This window comes from Oryzias latipes, chromosome 15 (assembly GCF_053564925.1).
Source record: "Oryzias latipes strain Hd-rR chromosome 15, Olatipes_Hd-rR_3.1".
Taxonomy (NCBI): Eukaryota; Metazoa; Chordata; class Actinopteri; order Beloniformes; family Adrianichthyidae; genus Oryzias; species Oryzias latipes.
In genome coordinates, this window is record NC_136251.1 from 7,972,979 (window position 1) to 7,988,962 (window position 15,984).

At 44.9% G+C, this 15,984-nt stretch overlaps 1 pseudogene across 1 annotated transcript; it reads left to right on the forward strand.

Annotated features, from left to right (window-relative positions):
* Positions 1–698: 698 nt before the first annotated feature.
* Positions 699–3,348, forward strand: LOC111948847 (uncharacterized; annotated as a pseudogene). The gene has a single exon (XR_013647971.1). The product of XR_013647971.1 is annotated as an uncharacterized LOC111948847 (transcript).
* The last annotated feature ends 12,636 nt before the right edge of the window (positions 3,349–15,984 follow it).

Sequence of the window (15,984 nt, forward strand, 5' to 3'; positions counted from 1 at the left end):
TGAGGGAAAAAGACTGCCTAAAGCCAAGTCTTCCAGCAGACAGCTGCTGCCAGTGTTTCCTGAGTGCTTGGAGGAAGCGACCAGGACCTGGAGCACCCCCTTTTCAGCCAAAAGCCCCGTCCTGGGAGGCTCGGCTTTGGACTGGCCAACATGGAGGAGAACGGATTCTCGCAGATCCCTCCAGTCGAACCGCTGCTGGCATCCCACCTGCACCCGACACAGAAGTCCACCATGACTTCCGCGGGCCCCGCCCTGCCCTCGAAAGCTGACTGCTTCCGGTCAACTCTCACCGAAAAGGGCTACAAGGCAGTTGCCGCATCGGTGAAAGCCCTGAATGCATCTTCTCTGCTCCTAGCCTGCCAGGCAGAGCTGCAGGAACAGATGTCAAGCACACCAACCCCAGAGCTGTGGAACGAGCTATGCGTGGTCACAGACCTTTGTCTGCGTCTCCACAGGTCCGCAGTCCAAGCCTCTGGGCGAGCCATGGCCCTCATGGTTGTCCAGGAAAGAGCCCGGTGGCTGAACTTATCCAGTCTCTCTCAGAAGGAGAAGACTCAACTCCTCGATGTGCCGGTGGACCCAAAGAGCCTATTTGGGCCAGCAATGGCCACAATGCAAAGGCGCTGTGAGGAGAAGAAACGGGAAGGTGAAGCGCTGCAGCTGTGTCTGCCCAGTAAGGTACCCCCTCCTTCCCCAGCTGCACCGCGTCTTTCCTTCGCTCAAGCGGTAGCTAGACCAGCTTACCGCACTCCGAAACGCCAGCCTCAGCCAGGTGACCGGAGCCACGGAAAGCCTGCTGAGGCCAGAGGGGCCTGGGCCAAGAAACCGTCTGCTCCCAACGTGACAACGTCAGCCCAGCCAGCGCCTCCTGTCGCTCAGAGCGCAAAGAAAAAGAGGCGTGCCACCTAGGGCGCAACCAACAGGGATGGAGAGCGGGCACAACCAGAAGCCTGCTTCCCCCCTTCCACGACACGTTCAGTTCCCGTCGTTTTTCTCCAGGGCATGTTCCAGCCCGACCAAAAGGCGTGCAGAGGCACAGGTGGCCCTCACCGTTCACAGCCAGTTGAAAAGGAGAAAAGAGGGACCCACAGAGAGCTCAGTGGAGCCACAGTTGTGTCCCAGAAAGTGTTTGAAAAGGTTTTTAAAACCAACACAAATAAAAAATCCCCGAGGCGCGCAACCAGGCCCCGAGCCAAGGGCGCAGCCTCAACACAAAAAGACAAAACAAAAAACAAAACACATACAAATGACGGGAAGCCGAGTGGGAGCTGCGCAGCTGCACATGAGGCCACAGGAGGGAGCTGTTGCTCCACCAGTGGCACAGCAGCCCAGCACCGTGGTAGCAACGAGCCCTGCGCCAGCGCAGCTCGTGTTGGCCACGCCCACCAGTGTCTCAGCGCGGAAGCCGCTCGGCCCGCTCTCGGACAAATCACAGCAATGGCGGCACTGCGGGGCGCCAGACTGGGTTATAAGCACTGTTACCAAGGGTTACAGACTCCAGGTTGCATCCACCCCTCCCCTTTTCAATGGTATACTGCAGTCGCAGGCCAGGGGGCAAAATGCACGAATTTTGCAGGAAGAGATCAAAACACTGCAAGGCAAAAGAGCCATTCAGCTAGTGCCACCGGAGCAGGCTCACAGCGGTTTCTACTCCAGATACTTCCTGGTCCCAAAACGGGATGGAGGCCTGCGTCCGATTCTAGACCTGCGAGCACTGAACAAATACTTGAGGAAGTACAAATTCAGAATGCTAACACACTCAGGTCTGGTACGGTTTGTGCGTCCAGGAGACTGGTTCGTCTCCATAGATTTGAAAGACGCATATTTTCACGTCCCAATATACCCCCCTCACAGAAAGTATCTCAGATTTTCCTTTCGAGGGAAGGTTTACGAGTTTCTAGTGCTCCCCTTCGGCCTCTCACTGAGTCCGCGGGTGTTTGTGAAATGCACGGAGGCCGCCGTCGCACCCATGAGACAGATGGGCGTTCGGCTGGCCATGTATATAGACGACTGGCTGCTCGCAGCGCAGTCTCCCGAAGAACACAGGAGGCAGGCCGGGTTGCTCACATCGCACCTAACTGCACTGGGCTTCACAGTAAACTGGGGAAAGTGCGTATTGACACCAGTTCAAACGATCACTTTCATCGGCTTATCTCAGCAGAGAGTGACAGCCTTCCGGGCGTGTCTGTCACAGTTCCGCAGGGGGGCGTGGATAACATTCAGACTGTGCCTCAAACTCCTCGGGCTGATGGCATCGGCGCTGTCCGTCATCCCTTTTGGCCGCTTACACATGCATCCTTTTCAGCGGTGGGTGGCGTCGCTCAATCTAAGCCCCGCCCGCCATGGCCACCGGCGAGTGCTTGCTTCGGTTACGTGCATTCTCGCCCTACACAAGTGGAGGGATATCTCCTTCCTCACCACGGGTGTTGTCATGGGAACCGTGCAAACAAGACAGGTGATCACCACAGACGTCTCGCTGACAGGCTGGGGAGCCACTCACGAGGGCAGGACAGTGAACGGTCTGTGGGGCTCCCACATGCGATCAGTTCACATAAACTGCCTGGAACTCCTGGCGGTGTCTCTTGCACTGAAACATTTCTTACCCTTCCTGAGAGGGCGCCATGTTTTAGTCAGGACCGACAATACCACAATGGTGGCGTATATCAACAGACAAGGAGGGCTGCGCTCATTTCGGTTGCACACGCTAGCACACAGACTGATTATGTGGAGCAGCTCCCGTCTTCTGTCGCTGCGGGCCATTCATGTACCGGGGATAATGAACCGGGGAGCCGACCTGCTCTCCAGAGCGAACCCGCGTTACAGGGAATGGAAGCTCCACAGCCAGGTGGTAGCCCAGATGTGAAGCATTTACGGTCAAGCAGAGGTCGATCTCTTTGCGTCAGCGGAGAACGCCCAGTGTCAAATGTTCTACTCTCTGACGGACCAGAGCGCCCCCCTGGGGGTGGACGCTCTAGCGCACGAGTGGCCGTGCCGACTTCTGTATGCGTTCCCACCGTTGGAGTTGATTGCCCCTACCCTCACCAGGGTTCGGATGGGGAAACACTCTCTCATCCTCGTAGCCCCTCGGTGGCCCGGGAAACACTGGCTAGCGGACATCGTTCAGATGCTGCACAGCCAACCGTGGCCCCTGCCTTTACGCAGGGACCTCCTGTCGCAGGCCCGCTGGGAAAATTTTTCATCCTCATCCGGAACGCCTGGCTCTGTGGGCCTGGCCCGTGAGAGGCTGAATCTCATGGCAGCGGGACTCCCGCAGAACGTCATGGACACGATCCAGAGTGCCAGAGCGCGGTCCACCCGCTCCGCCTACGGCGCCAAATGGCGCGTTTTTGAGGACTGGTGCGTAAAAATGGCCGTAATGCCTTTCCAGAGCCCAGTCCCAGTCATTCTATCGTTCTTTCAGGAACTGATTGAAAAAGGTTTGTCCTTTTCCACCATTAAAGTGTATCTGGCGGCCATATCCGCCTGTCACATAGGTGTTAATGACAAAACAGTGGGCCAGCATCCGCTTATTTGTCAGTTTATGAGGGGCACACGTCGGCTCCGACCAGTGTCGAAAAGCCTTGTTGCTCCTTGGGATTTACCAGTGGTGCTGGACGCACTGTCGTGCGCACCGTTTGAGCCACTGAGGCGAGTCAGCATCAAAGCGCTCTCTTTTAAAACAGCTCTGCTTATTGCACTAGCTTCTGCTAAACGAGTGAGCGACATCCATGCGTTGTCAGTTCACCCGTCCTGTTTGCAGTTCTCCAGAGGGGATTCTAAGGTTTTGTTGAAACCGAATCCGGCATTTATGCCCAAGGTTTTCAACCCTACCATACCTTGCCACCCCATTGAGTTTTTGGAATTCAATCCGCCTCTTTTTTCCTCTACGGAGCAAGAGAGGCTTCACACATTGTGCCCTGAGCGGGCGCTGCGCATGTATGTGGAGAGGACGGCTGGCTTCAGAAAATCTGAGCAGCTGTTTGTGTCGTGGGCTTCTCCTCACACAGGAAAGCCTATAACCAAACAACGCCTGTCACACTGGGTTGTGGGCGCTATAACCATGGCTTATAACAGCAAGGGGTTAACACCCCCGGCGGGCCTGCGCGCTCATTCCACCCGCGGCATGGCATCATCATGGGCAGTTTTTCAGGGCATCTCTCTGGATGATGTGTGCACGGCTGCCAGTTGGGCAACACCTCACACTTTCATCAGATTTTATAGATTGGATGTCACTAGACCAGGGCTGCCTCACGCGGTGCTAGGTGTGGGGTCCACACCTACACCTGTATGATCAGCCTGGTTGTTCTCTGTTGGTCTTCGGAGTAAGCTTATCTGGCAATACGGGAGTCTCTACATCCCATAGTGAGATACCGAAACGAATGTTGAAAGAGAACTTTAGGTTAAGAACTTAACCCCGGTTCTCTGAAACATGAGTGAGGTATCTCACCAGATCACCGTCCTTGCCTGGAGCGAGAAGAGGTGTGCTTACTTAGACCGAGGAGAGAAGATGGCGTCCGGCTCTTCTAGCAGGAGGAAGTCCCGCCTCCTGAGAGCAGACGTCACCTTCTGTCTGCCAGTCAAGACTGGCGTAATGAAAAAGAGCTTCTGGGGGACAGCGCAGGGGGCGTGTCCCGTGAGATACCTCACTCATGTTTCAGAGAACCGGGGTTAAGTTCTTAACCTAAAGTTCTGGTATGAAAAGAGCTTCAGAAAAATGGAGTGATTCATTAACATCATGGTGCGATGTTCAACCTCCAAGACATCAGTGGGACTGCTCCAACTTCTAAAATGCTTTTTGTCTGATTATTTTGGTTTTGTGCAGGGTTAGAGGGGATTGAAAAAAATGAAAAATCTGTAAGACATGCCTGCGTCCCACCTACCTCATTATACATGTCTAGTTAAAACATTTGCTTCAACCTGTTGCTTGCAGCATAAATGTAGAAATATATGTGCAACAACTATTTGCCAAATTTCATTTTTCCTGCGGGCCACCTGTGTGTCCCAAACAGATTTACCCATGTTTCAGTACAGGTAATCCAGAACCACCAGTAGGAGCAGTTCTGACTACAGCCTTTGTTACTGCATGCAGTTACTTCAGACCATCGATTTACATTACTGGATTGGCCTTTGCCTATTTGCTGCTATACATGATGTGTGCCCGCAGGCGCCATTGCTATGCAATTAGTCACGTCAACAGAACCCTGCTGTTCCAGTTTGAGACAGGCAAGCATCAACCACAAGAACACAGCTTGGAAAAATATTGATCTTGTAGTATATTTAAATATTTTCTATCTGTAAAAAAAATATGTAGATTGGGCAAGGACGGCTACTTCTAGTGTTTCAGGTAATGCAGTGCTGACAAACTAACATCTTTTAAATATCTGTGATTTGTTTTCTTTTGCTTGGTCATCCATGTGAGCAATCAGGAGATGTCCTCTCAGTGCCCTCAGATTTTGGTGTGGGGATGACTGGGCACTTTCTCTCTTTTATTTAAAAATCCATCATCCAAGCAGGACACAGCAATGTGGTTTTCTGTTGAAGTCTCACTCTAACTGTATTTTTATCTATTGTAAAAGGGTTGCCAGTGTTTTTTTATTATTATTATGATTCTGGAATCAAAACACTTGTGTCCTTTTCTAAGATGTATTTTTTGAGGAGCAGCAGGAGTTCATCAGATATTTGCCGCTGATTTGAGGCCAGGACTGATATCTTATTATTCCTTAGTTTACACTTTATCCCGCTAGCTAACAGCCCCTCAGTAACCAAAGAAAACAGCAGGCAATATTAGAGCTATCAAAATGGAGCGGAGCAGGGAGGTTTTGGCAGGTTTTTGTCATCACGATTTGAATAAAAACATACTCAGACACGCATTTTTTATCTCAAACTCTTTGATACATGTCCTCCATTATGAGAAAAATGCCATGAACATGTTAAAAATACTAAAATCCTGATTGGGCTTAATATCCTTGGTATTGTGATCAGCTTTTTTTGTTTGTTTGTTTCTATAAAACCAATCGGACCTTAAATCAGATTATTTCAGGGCGATTGTTCCGCTACAGTCTTTGGGGCAGACAGCACTGCATGGATGGTGAGTTTCCTCTTGGGAAAAGTTATACAAGCGCACATAACCCTCAAAACACATTCCCCTGCTCTTGTCACACTGTTGTCACGAAGCACTGACTTTCTCCCGTGAAGCTCACTCTGTTTCCAGCTAAGAATGCTGTCAGACTCATGTTTTCCTCCATGCCTCTGAAAAAAGAAGGCAAACAACAAGTCTGCCAGCATCCAAAATCAGCTGATATAAAAGTTGACTGTAAAAAATTGCTTTCAAAAGTGTGAAATTTTAAAAAGCTATGTTCTAAATACTATAATGTGAGGCAGACATGTCATAACATGGAGCACATTCTAGTTGCTTTGTTACAACTGTTTATTTTGTGTATATTCATTTCCTTAAGTCTGTTTTTTAACAGTTGTTTTTTTTTCACGTGTTTTTGATTATTGCATTTAAAGATCCGCATTTTTTTAACATGTTCTCGTGGCAGTTTTCTGATAATGGAGGACATATATGAAGAAAATTCCCGTAATTATAAGCCGCTACTTTTGTCACACGCTTTCAACCCTGCGGCTTATTCAAGGATGCGGCTAATTCGTGCATTTTTTTCTTTTTTTTATTGCAATCTTTCTAACGGCCACTAGGGGCGCTCGAGCAGAAAGGGTAAGAGTGAGACAGGGGGAATGCGGTATATGTGTCGAGGAAGATGCAATTTTAATGTAAATTTCTGCTTTGTGAATGAATCGCATGAAAAGACCCTCATCATGGAAAATGCCGCAGCTTTCAAGTTAAAAGCAATCGTTAAAAGCAGCGTGAAAAAATCCACCATCACCAACGGGTTTGGAAAAGCCGGTCTGCTGCGTGACGGAGAGGACAGCGCAAGTTCAGGAGTGAATTTACCTCAGGATGAGAGTGACAAACTGACAGCGACAACGGAAGAGAGACTGAGAGAGTGTGTGGCGAAGAATATCTGACGATATTCCAATCCGACACTGAGGAGGAAGACTTCCATGGTTTCAGTGCAAAGGAGGCACGAGTGAGAGTGCAGAGTAGGGTTGGGCGATGTCCCTTAAATTGGCCGTTGACGATGTTTGCTGTCAACCATCGGGATGGACGATGACATCGTCGGGGGGGGGTATTTTTACATTTTTCGTTCTTATATAACTGCTATTCGTTTTTTTGCTTTTTTCATTTTATTTCCCAACTAATGACTAATCCACGATGAACCAGTATAAACTGAGGGAAGTGACTTTAACAAAAAAAGTAACAAACAAAATAGAAAAGAAGTGGTCCGCTCCCGCACTTCACTAGTGAATTGGACCGGCGGAGCGCGGACTTACAGCTTTGTGTTGGAGGGGAAGGGGGGGGGGGGGGGGGGGGGGGGTGCTTTGCTACATGAGCGGTATGTGGGAGATTTAAGACTGCGATCCGTCCCGCAGCTCTAGGGGTACAAACAACCGAACTCAGAACCGGGTCTAAAAGTGTGTTTCTGAGCACAGCTCGGATCGTCAGCACACACAGTGGTTTGAGCTTCAAAGCAGAAATGTCACTCAGTCCTTAGAAAACATTCAAACAATCACGCGGATTTGTGTTTCCAGTCGTGTCCCGACTAAATAAAGGCTGATGTTATTCTTACATGTTTACGTGCAGCCAGCAAGCAGCACCACCCAAAGCTAATGTTGTTAGCCCGTGTTAGCATACTGCTAATCCTGGCTTCGTTCAGAAAAAGCACTGACCACACGGATTAAAATTCAAATGATGAGCGAACAGGTGTTTCATAATAACCGTAACATTATTAAAAGCACGTTTAGAAGATCATCTCGTATTTTACCGAGCTGACATGTCAATGTATATAGCCGCTCGGCGCTGTTTAACATTGTTTTGTATTGAATTGTTACATTCAATAAAGTTTGAAAAAAAAAAGGCGCTTGGCGGAATTTATATCCTTCCGTTTTCAAACCCTACTGCGCATGTGCGAATGATTTATTCCGACGGAAAGTGTGACCTTAGTGAACGTTTTTATATTCTGAAAACATTTTTCTGGGCCCATGTACACGGTTGGATTCTAATCCGACCATTGATCCTATCAAGATATTTTGTACATGTAACCGCGGCTTATGGTGTCGACGCGCAACGTGGCGGGGGCGTGGCATCACGATGGTGGTCTCTCCATCGGGATGTCAGTCACCCATCACGATGGACGATGATATCGTCCATCGGCACAACCCTAGTGCAGAGGCACGCGCGGCTATTACTGCTGCTCTCAGTGACTTCAACTTAGAGATGAATTTTTAATGAACTGCTGCCACTCTGCAGAAGCTATGTACTTTAAAAGGGCACAGTTTTTAATTTTTTAATTTCGTCTAAATAAGGCATATTCATAAATAAAAGACGACTGGGAACGGTTTGAAAATAGATTAAAAGATGATCGGAGTTAAGGTGTTACACAAGGTAATTCTGCTGCCTTAACCAGTGATGTGCGGTGAAGTTCACGGCTGGTGAGGCTCTGGCGTCATCAGTCAACAGGTAAAGCGATTTGTTTAAAATTTATTTTTTAACATTTTTCTTCTGTTTACAACCTTTAGCAAATAAAATAAATCACCAAAATTGTTGACATTGACTTAATTTTACTCATAAAGTCTGTGCACCGCTCCTTCTGAAGAAATACAATCTGTTTGTAGTAGTCTTCCTTGTCTTTCTTTAGTTTTAAGTCTCTCTGTCTCAATGGAGATCACCGTCAGTGACGTGTTTCCACTAAATCCTGAGATTTACCACGTCAGTTGGATTGGTTTCCCTGCTCGGCAGCACCTTTCGTTATATAAATATACTCCTTGTTTTTGGAACCGCCTGCCTCCCGTCTCTGCAGCATGCGTCGTCGAGCACTTTTCTGATGTCGTCATTGTCACTTGTTGCTTGGTTTTTCTTCAGGGCCATATCAAGTTTTTATTTTTGTTGCAGGATTTGTGATAATTCAAATTTTAAGTTGCTTTTGAGACATTGATCATTACAAGAGCTGCTGATAGGCATCCGCTCATTTCATGGGAACTGGAACTTTGATGCGTGAATTGTGTCCGATGTGAATACAGCATTAGGCCCCACTCTATTGTGTGTTGATTATGGCTTGAAAAAAATAGCCAACAGCCTTTGTCATAAGATTACAAAATATTGGTCCTTAACTGAGACCCTAAACTCCAAGCAAACCTGTATTTATTTTGTGATGTCCTCAGGTATAGTGGAATAAAAAGTGGGTGAAATTAACTTCTTATCCTCAGTTTGAGTAAATCAAGCCTTGAAGACCTGCAGTGAGCTAAATGACTAAAAATAACAAAGGTATTGCCTTAATTCTAACATTAACAGCGAGGTCATTGGTGTGACGGCGCTAATGAAGTGCCTATAATGAATAAAAACGTCTCTAAAAAGTATAGAAGGGAGTTGAATGAAAGCAGAAAGAGGTGAGTGAAAGAAACGACAGCAGCAACAGAGCTGAAAATTCAACCAGAGAAACAGTACAGAAATCAAATAAGCCCATTCAAAGTAGAAAAAAAAACTCATAAAAGACGCCAACACAAAGAGCAAGATGACGGCAGGATTTGTATTCCAGCTTTGTCAGATTCTTGTTTGAGCCCTTTAATTAAAGCATGTCCTGATTGTTCTAAAAAGGAACCAGCCAGTCAGCACACAACGTCACACATCATTATGCCTCTGATTATATCAGCGGCAGTCTTCTGCTTCAGAAAAATAATAAATGATTAAAACTGCAGTTATTAAATAAGGGAGAAGTCGTTACATGTGCTGTCAAGTCAACAGCTATTAAAGAGCAGCAAAAACAACAGTGACAGGGATGCTGATGCTCCCTCTGATTTCACAGAGAGGCCAGAAGAGACGGATGAAGGGAAGAGACACTAAGAAGGTGAGACATATCAAAAACCCAATGGAGAGAGAATTAGTCTTTCATGAATTCTAGAAATCTGAGCGTCTTCTAGTGACCTCCCCCTCCCGACACAGTGTCAGCCAACAACAGTCTGGTAATGAAGCAGTGCTGACCGTCCTTTTCTCCTGTGATGTTTGCTTTCTTCTAGGCTTTAGATACAAATTTGCTGTGAGGCTTTTGTGCTTCATTATTCAGGGGAGAAAATACATTCATGAGGCAGAGTGGAAAGATGGGAACAGGTTTTTAGAAAAGAACACCGGGTTCAGATATTTTTATATTCTGCTCTCAGGTTTCCTTAAAAAATATGACTAGTAGACTAAACTCTGATAAAATGAAATGTGATCATGAAAGCAGGATCATCTGCAAAAAGTTATAGGATGTTTGGATTTCCGTAAGCAGCCTTTAGATTTGATTTTGCAAAATGTACGCAAAATGATCCGATAGAAGAAAAAGATAGATTTTTTTTTTCTTGACATACATTACTATTTCAATATCATTCAAATTCCACTTTTGACCAAGTTTTTTCCCTGAAAAAATACTTTGTTAACTGCTTATGGTCAAAATCCTACAATGTTTGTTGGATTTGGGTGTGGCCGTGTCCACCTGTTAGGAAATGGTCAGTGGTCTCCAAATTGGATTCCAATCTCCTCCCCGTCTGACTTTGAAACGCAGTGTCACACAGCATTTGCAGTACAGACCAAAAGTTTGGACACAGCTTCCCATTCATTTGAATAAGAAGGTGTGTCCAAACTTTTGGTCTGTACTGTATATGTGACCATACATGCAATATAAAAGTAATAAATCGGGGGAACATGCATGAAAGTCCATGGTATGGTCTTGCAAAGCTGCAAATCTGCAAATGCATCCCACAAAATTTTTGCACAATTGCGTACGATGCATGTGGTATTTAAATGAACTATGTAAACCACGCATTATCTTGCGTGTTTCTCAACCAACCATAAACTTTGTACAGCTCAAACAAATTCACATAAGGACCTTGCTTGAAACCTTCGCATCTAGGTATATTGACGAATGACCAATGCAAGATACACTTATAAATTACCTATATCACCCATGTATTACGAAAGACCGAAATATCATCGGTGGAAAATGCACAACCTTTAAGTGGGATAAATAAATGCAAAAAAGGTGAGAGGGGTTGGAGGTTGTGTATGGGTCTGGGCTGGGGCCAAGGGGCTGGATGGACTCTGTTTTGAAATTATTGTGCTTGTTATTTATTTACTTAAATTGAAATCACTTTGTGTTACGCTAAGTATGAAAAGTTCTATATAAATAAAGATCGATTTGATTTGATTCAGAAACAGATCATAAATTAAACAGAAAAGATGCAGGTTGTGTTTTTTTTCTCAGTGGCCCGGTACCAACAGTGCCATTGACCGGTACCAGTCTGCAGCCCGTGACCTAGGGACCACTGGTACAGAAACCACAAATGGAGGAGACTGGGCTTGTCACAGGAACTTCAGACTTTGAGAGATAAACATGAGTTTACTGAGACAGCATGGAAACAAAACTCGGGGAAAGCAACAGATGAGTTAACAAAATAAAAAACAAATTCTTCAACACACTAAGGGTGATTGACATAACTGAACCAGTAGAGACTATGATGGGAGAAAACTTTAAAACCTGAGAGGTTAAATGCTAAATGCTTCTCATTCCTGAGTTTTGACTTGAAATAAAAGAAGGTCTAATGTAAGGTCTAATGGGACAAAACTTCTAGGATGACTTCTACCAGCAAAATGTTTTTTTCAGAATTCGTATCACTTTCGTGATCTAATAACAAAAGAAAATGATTTCACCCAGGTAACTCCTTGTAGCATGAAGATAATATGAGAATGACTTCCCCATATGCAATCAAACGATGAACACCTGCCAGTTTGTCTTTTAAAGACAGACAGAACAAATTCATGGGATGAAAAGGCTCTTTTTTTATATATATTTTTAACTCTGAAAAACCCCAAAGCTAGTTCCTGGAGAGGAAATTAACTTGTAAGCTTGGTGCAAACTGTCAAGGTCAAAGTGTCACCACGCTTTGGTTATAAGGTGAGTCATATGGATGGGTGTGCGCATGTGTGTTTTTTCTGTTAAACAGCAAGGAGGTGATAGTGTGCAAGAGAGAGAAGACTGTCACACAAGAGCCAATAAATGGAAACTTTGATGGCTCAGACCACAGGAGACACATACACACAACTTCAAAGATGCTCTGCCTGCCACTTCACAATGTGTGTGTGTGTGTGTTAAAGTGAATTGAAACATTGATCCGCATAGGACATGTTGGAAACAGTGGGATGAGAATAAGATGGAAGCTTGGGAATAGGGCTGATATTCTGTCATCCTCATCCAGACATGTCATGATAATGCCAGTTGATTCCTGTAGAAATTATGTTTTATGAAGCCTTCAAATAACCAGTAAAAGGTATTGTAACATACCACTCCTTCCAATTTGCCCTGTTTGAGTTTCAGGGATCAGTTTTTTTTGTGAAAAATGTGACAGTTTCACCACTCATCGGATGGTGGGGGTTGTTTCAAACAGGTAGAATATATTTACCATAAAACCAGTGTAACAATAAAAAGTACCACTCGAAGCTGGAAAAAGCTCAAAAAACAAGCTAGAAGTAGAGCTTGAAAATTAGAGACTTTGTCAACACTGAAACACTAGAGCAAAGCAACGAGAGGAACATCCAAAACTCAAAAACACTTCAGGCGAGCAAGGTGCTCCTTGAAAACAAGTTAATCAAATAACTAAATGGCAGATGTGCCCTGCCACCCTGTGGGTGGAACCTTGAGGAGGAGTGACATCTCTTAGGACACAGGGTGTCAAAGCTCTGGTGGATAAGCACCCTGAGCAAGAATTTAATAAGTACCTGCTAAAAATAGTTACACAGTTCTAAACTCACAGACAGAGTTCTAGAACCAATTCTGGCAAGAGAGTTGATGACAATTTACATTGAAATTGGCAGGAGGTGTTCTGGAGGGTTCTAGCCCTAAAGTCTCTCTTGTTCTTTTGAGGAACTGGATTGCTTGTAAGGGCAACAACAGGGGTAGTGTAGCCTAAATGTGTGCCCAAGTAATGCCTTAGGCACAAGCAACCGTATGGGGGTTGACCTTCAGTGGGTTTTTTTTGGGCTCCTCAGGCCTGTAGAGGGTTGTAGAAAAGAGGGGCTGCATTTTAAGAGGAGCTCAGGTCTTGTAGATTCCCAGAGGCTCGTGTGACCATCTTAAGGGAAGTAATGAAAATGGAACGTACCATTGCTGTGTGTATGGTAAGTGTATTGTGAAGTATGAACAAGTATGAACCTTTTCACCTTACAGGCTCACCAGGTTGTCTACGAGCTTAAAGTTTCATGAGCACTACCTGTGTGCCCCATACAGGTTTGTCCATTTGTTGTCCACCAATTTGTTGTCTAAGCAGCTGTAATCAAGGCATGACATCACAATGGGTTTGGCAGAAGGTGTTCCAGAGCGTTCCAGGCCTACAGACTCCCTTGTTCTCTTGGGGGCTGCATTGCTCAAAAAAGGAAACAACCAGGGTAGATTAGCCAAAACGTGTGCCAAGATAAGCTGTGGATTATGAACAAAAACAGATCCAGAAACCATAAATACGATTTATTCACAGATGACGGGATCCCCCATATAGAGACAGGGTGGGAAGCATAGCTCTTTAGGAGTGAGTTAGGATGGAGCTACTTTACTTAAAGAAGAACCAGGTCAGGTGGTTGGATATCTGATGAAATAACAACTTCCCACAGCAAACATACCAAGATCTGATACCTGTCTTTTGTTGAAGGGGGATTCTAATTCAGGACTACCGGAATGATTAGAGAGGCACATGATGAAACTGCTAGAGATGGAAACAGACAGACAGTTTATAGACAGAGGGAGTTTTAAAGTTGAAGGAGTGAGCTTTACTGCAATCACACCCCACTGCACGAGACTTTCAGTGTGTATGCAAGTAAGTCTGTGTGCAGTTGATAAGATGACCTGAGCAGTACAGCTCTGTGACTAACTACAAAGACAGGTAGACGAGTCAGATGAGAGGGCAGAACAGTGAGACAGGAGAAGGCGAGTAAAAAAAGGGGAGAAGGCACTAAGGTAGAGAAAGTGTAAGAAGAAGCAGGAGATGTGAGAGCAATTTTGATAACAAATGACCTGCCACTGAGTCCATATAGCTGTGGCAGGGACTGTTGGAGAGAGAGAGACTTGGCGATTATCACTTCAAAGCCTCACTGGGGAGTTGAGAAGTTCTCATCAAGTCGTGTAAGGTGGATCAGTACTTCTTCTACAAGCATTCAGTGGTGCAGAGTGCAGGCCTCTCGACTGTTGTTTCACCTTTGAGACTCATGAAAATATCAGAATGAAAACTCCCTGAATACTCAGAAGCACTGTTTAAAGCTCATAGTGGCCCCTTTAGTCTCCCAGGTTTATAGGAACAAGGGAACACTTAGCTGCATAGTTTATTCTGTTTGGTTAACAGAAAATACTTAAGTCATACACTGGAATCCTTCAATACAGCACTTGCTTTAGTGTGGAGTGGGAATTTCAACAAAAAGCTTATGAAAGTCTAATCTTTTGCAATAAAAGAAATGTTCACTGCTGTAAAAGTACTTTGCCTAAATGTTTATGCCAGTGAGATACAAGATTATGGTTTTTTTTTCTTAAAGTCCCACCCTGATCATGTTTTGATCTATTGTAAAATCGTTCCCAGATGTCTTTTAATAATGATTATTATGTTTTTAGGCAAATAAAAAAGCAAAACTGTGTTGTTTTCTAGAATATCGTTTCTGTGGAGCGGCAGTAGTTCATCATTCGTACTGTGGATCACATTTAGGAGATGGGAAGGGGGGGGCCCTGAGAAATTGCACTCTTCAGAATGTTTCTTTTCTGACAGGCTGTTGTCAGATGACTTTGAGTCCAGGTACCAACAGACAAAAATGCAGGCTTCTGAGAGGCCCAACACATCATTTTCCCAACGGCAGTTTCATGAACAAAGAGCTACATCATATCTCACTACTTATTACGATAATAAAAGGCATTTTTATGTATTTGCTGTGGTTCACTGACTCAGGGAACATGCAGACCGCCTCTGTGGATTGGTACCTGAGGAAGACTAGTGGCAAACACTGCGTACCCTCGGGACCCAAGAAAGAGTCTCAACAAACCAGTGACGAGTTCTATCCTTGACATGCCATCTTCCTTCCACTGTTGGTTGGTAATTTTTGGTATATTTTGTGCAATTTTCACGCCTAAGTTTTAAAAATCCTTCTTTATTCGTGACAAGCAGACTTACTGAGCTTCTTTGGCCTGGCAATTAAAAAAACAAATTGAGACTCAAAGCCAGATTCATTAACATGCTAATTCCAGGATCTATTCTAAGAGTCATAAACTTTTACCAATTTGAGCATCAAGCTGAGTACAATTAATTTCCCCCTTTGATTCAGGCTCGTTAAAACAGCAGGGCTCCTCATAGGACATTAATGAGAGCTGCAAAACCAGGGTTATTACAAAAACAACACATTGTTGTACATGGACTCAGGGGACCATAACGACGAGTGTGAAAGATATACGTTAAACTAAACTTTGCATGACAAAAAACGATCAGGTGAATTATTGTCACAGTGCTCACAAACGTCTGAGTTTCTGACATCCATCTTGAACATCTTGTCCAGGGTAGTAAATTCTGTGAAGAGTTTTGAATTGGATTATCTGCAAGTTTGGGCTTTTTGTCAGTTTAAAGGTGTTTAGACAAATGTCTGACCAGAAGTTTTGATCTGTGCTACTGTTCAAGTCTGCATCCCATTTTGTTATGGGAATTGAAATCTTATTATGAATTGTATACTTCAACTGAAAAAAGATTAACCTTTTGACCTCTCCCTAACACTTTTCTGCATCCAGCTGCAGAAACTTGTGGGCTCACGTTACTAATATTGATAAACTAATTTACATTTGCAGCAGGGTTCGGACACATTAACCCTTGTGCTATCCT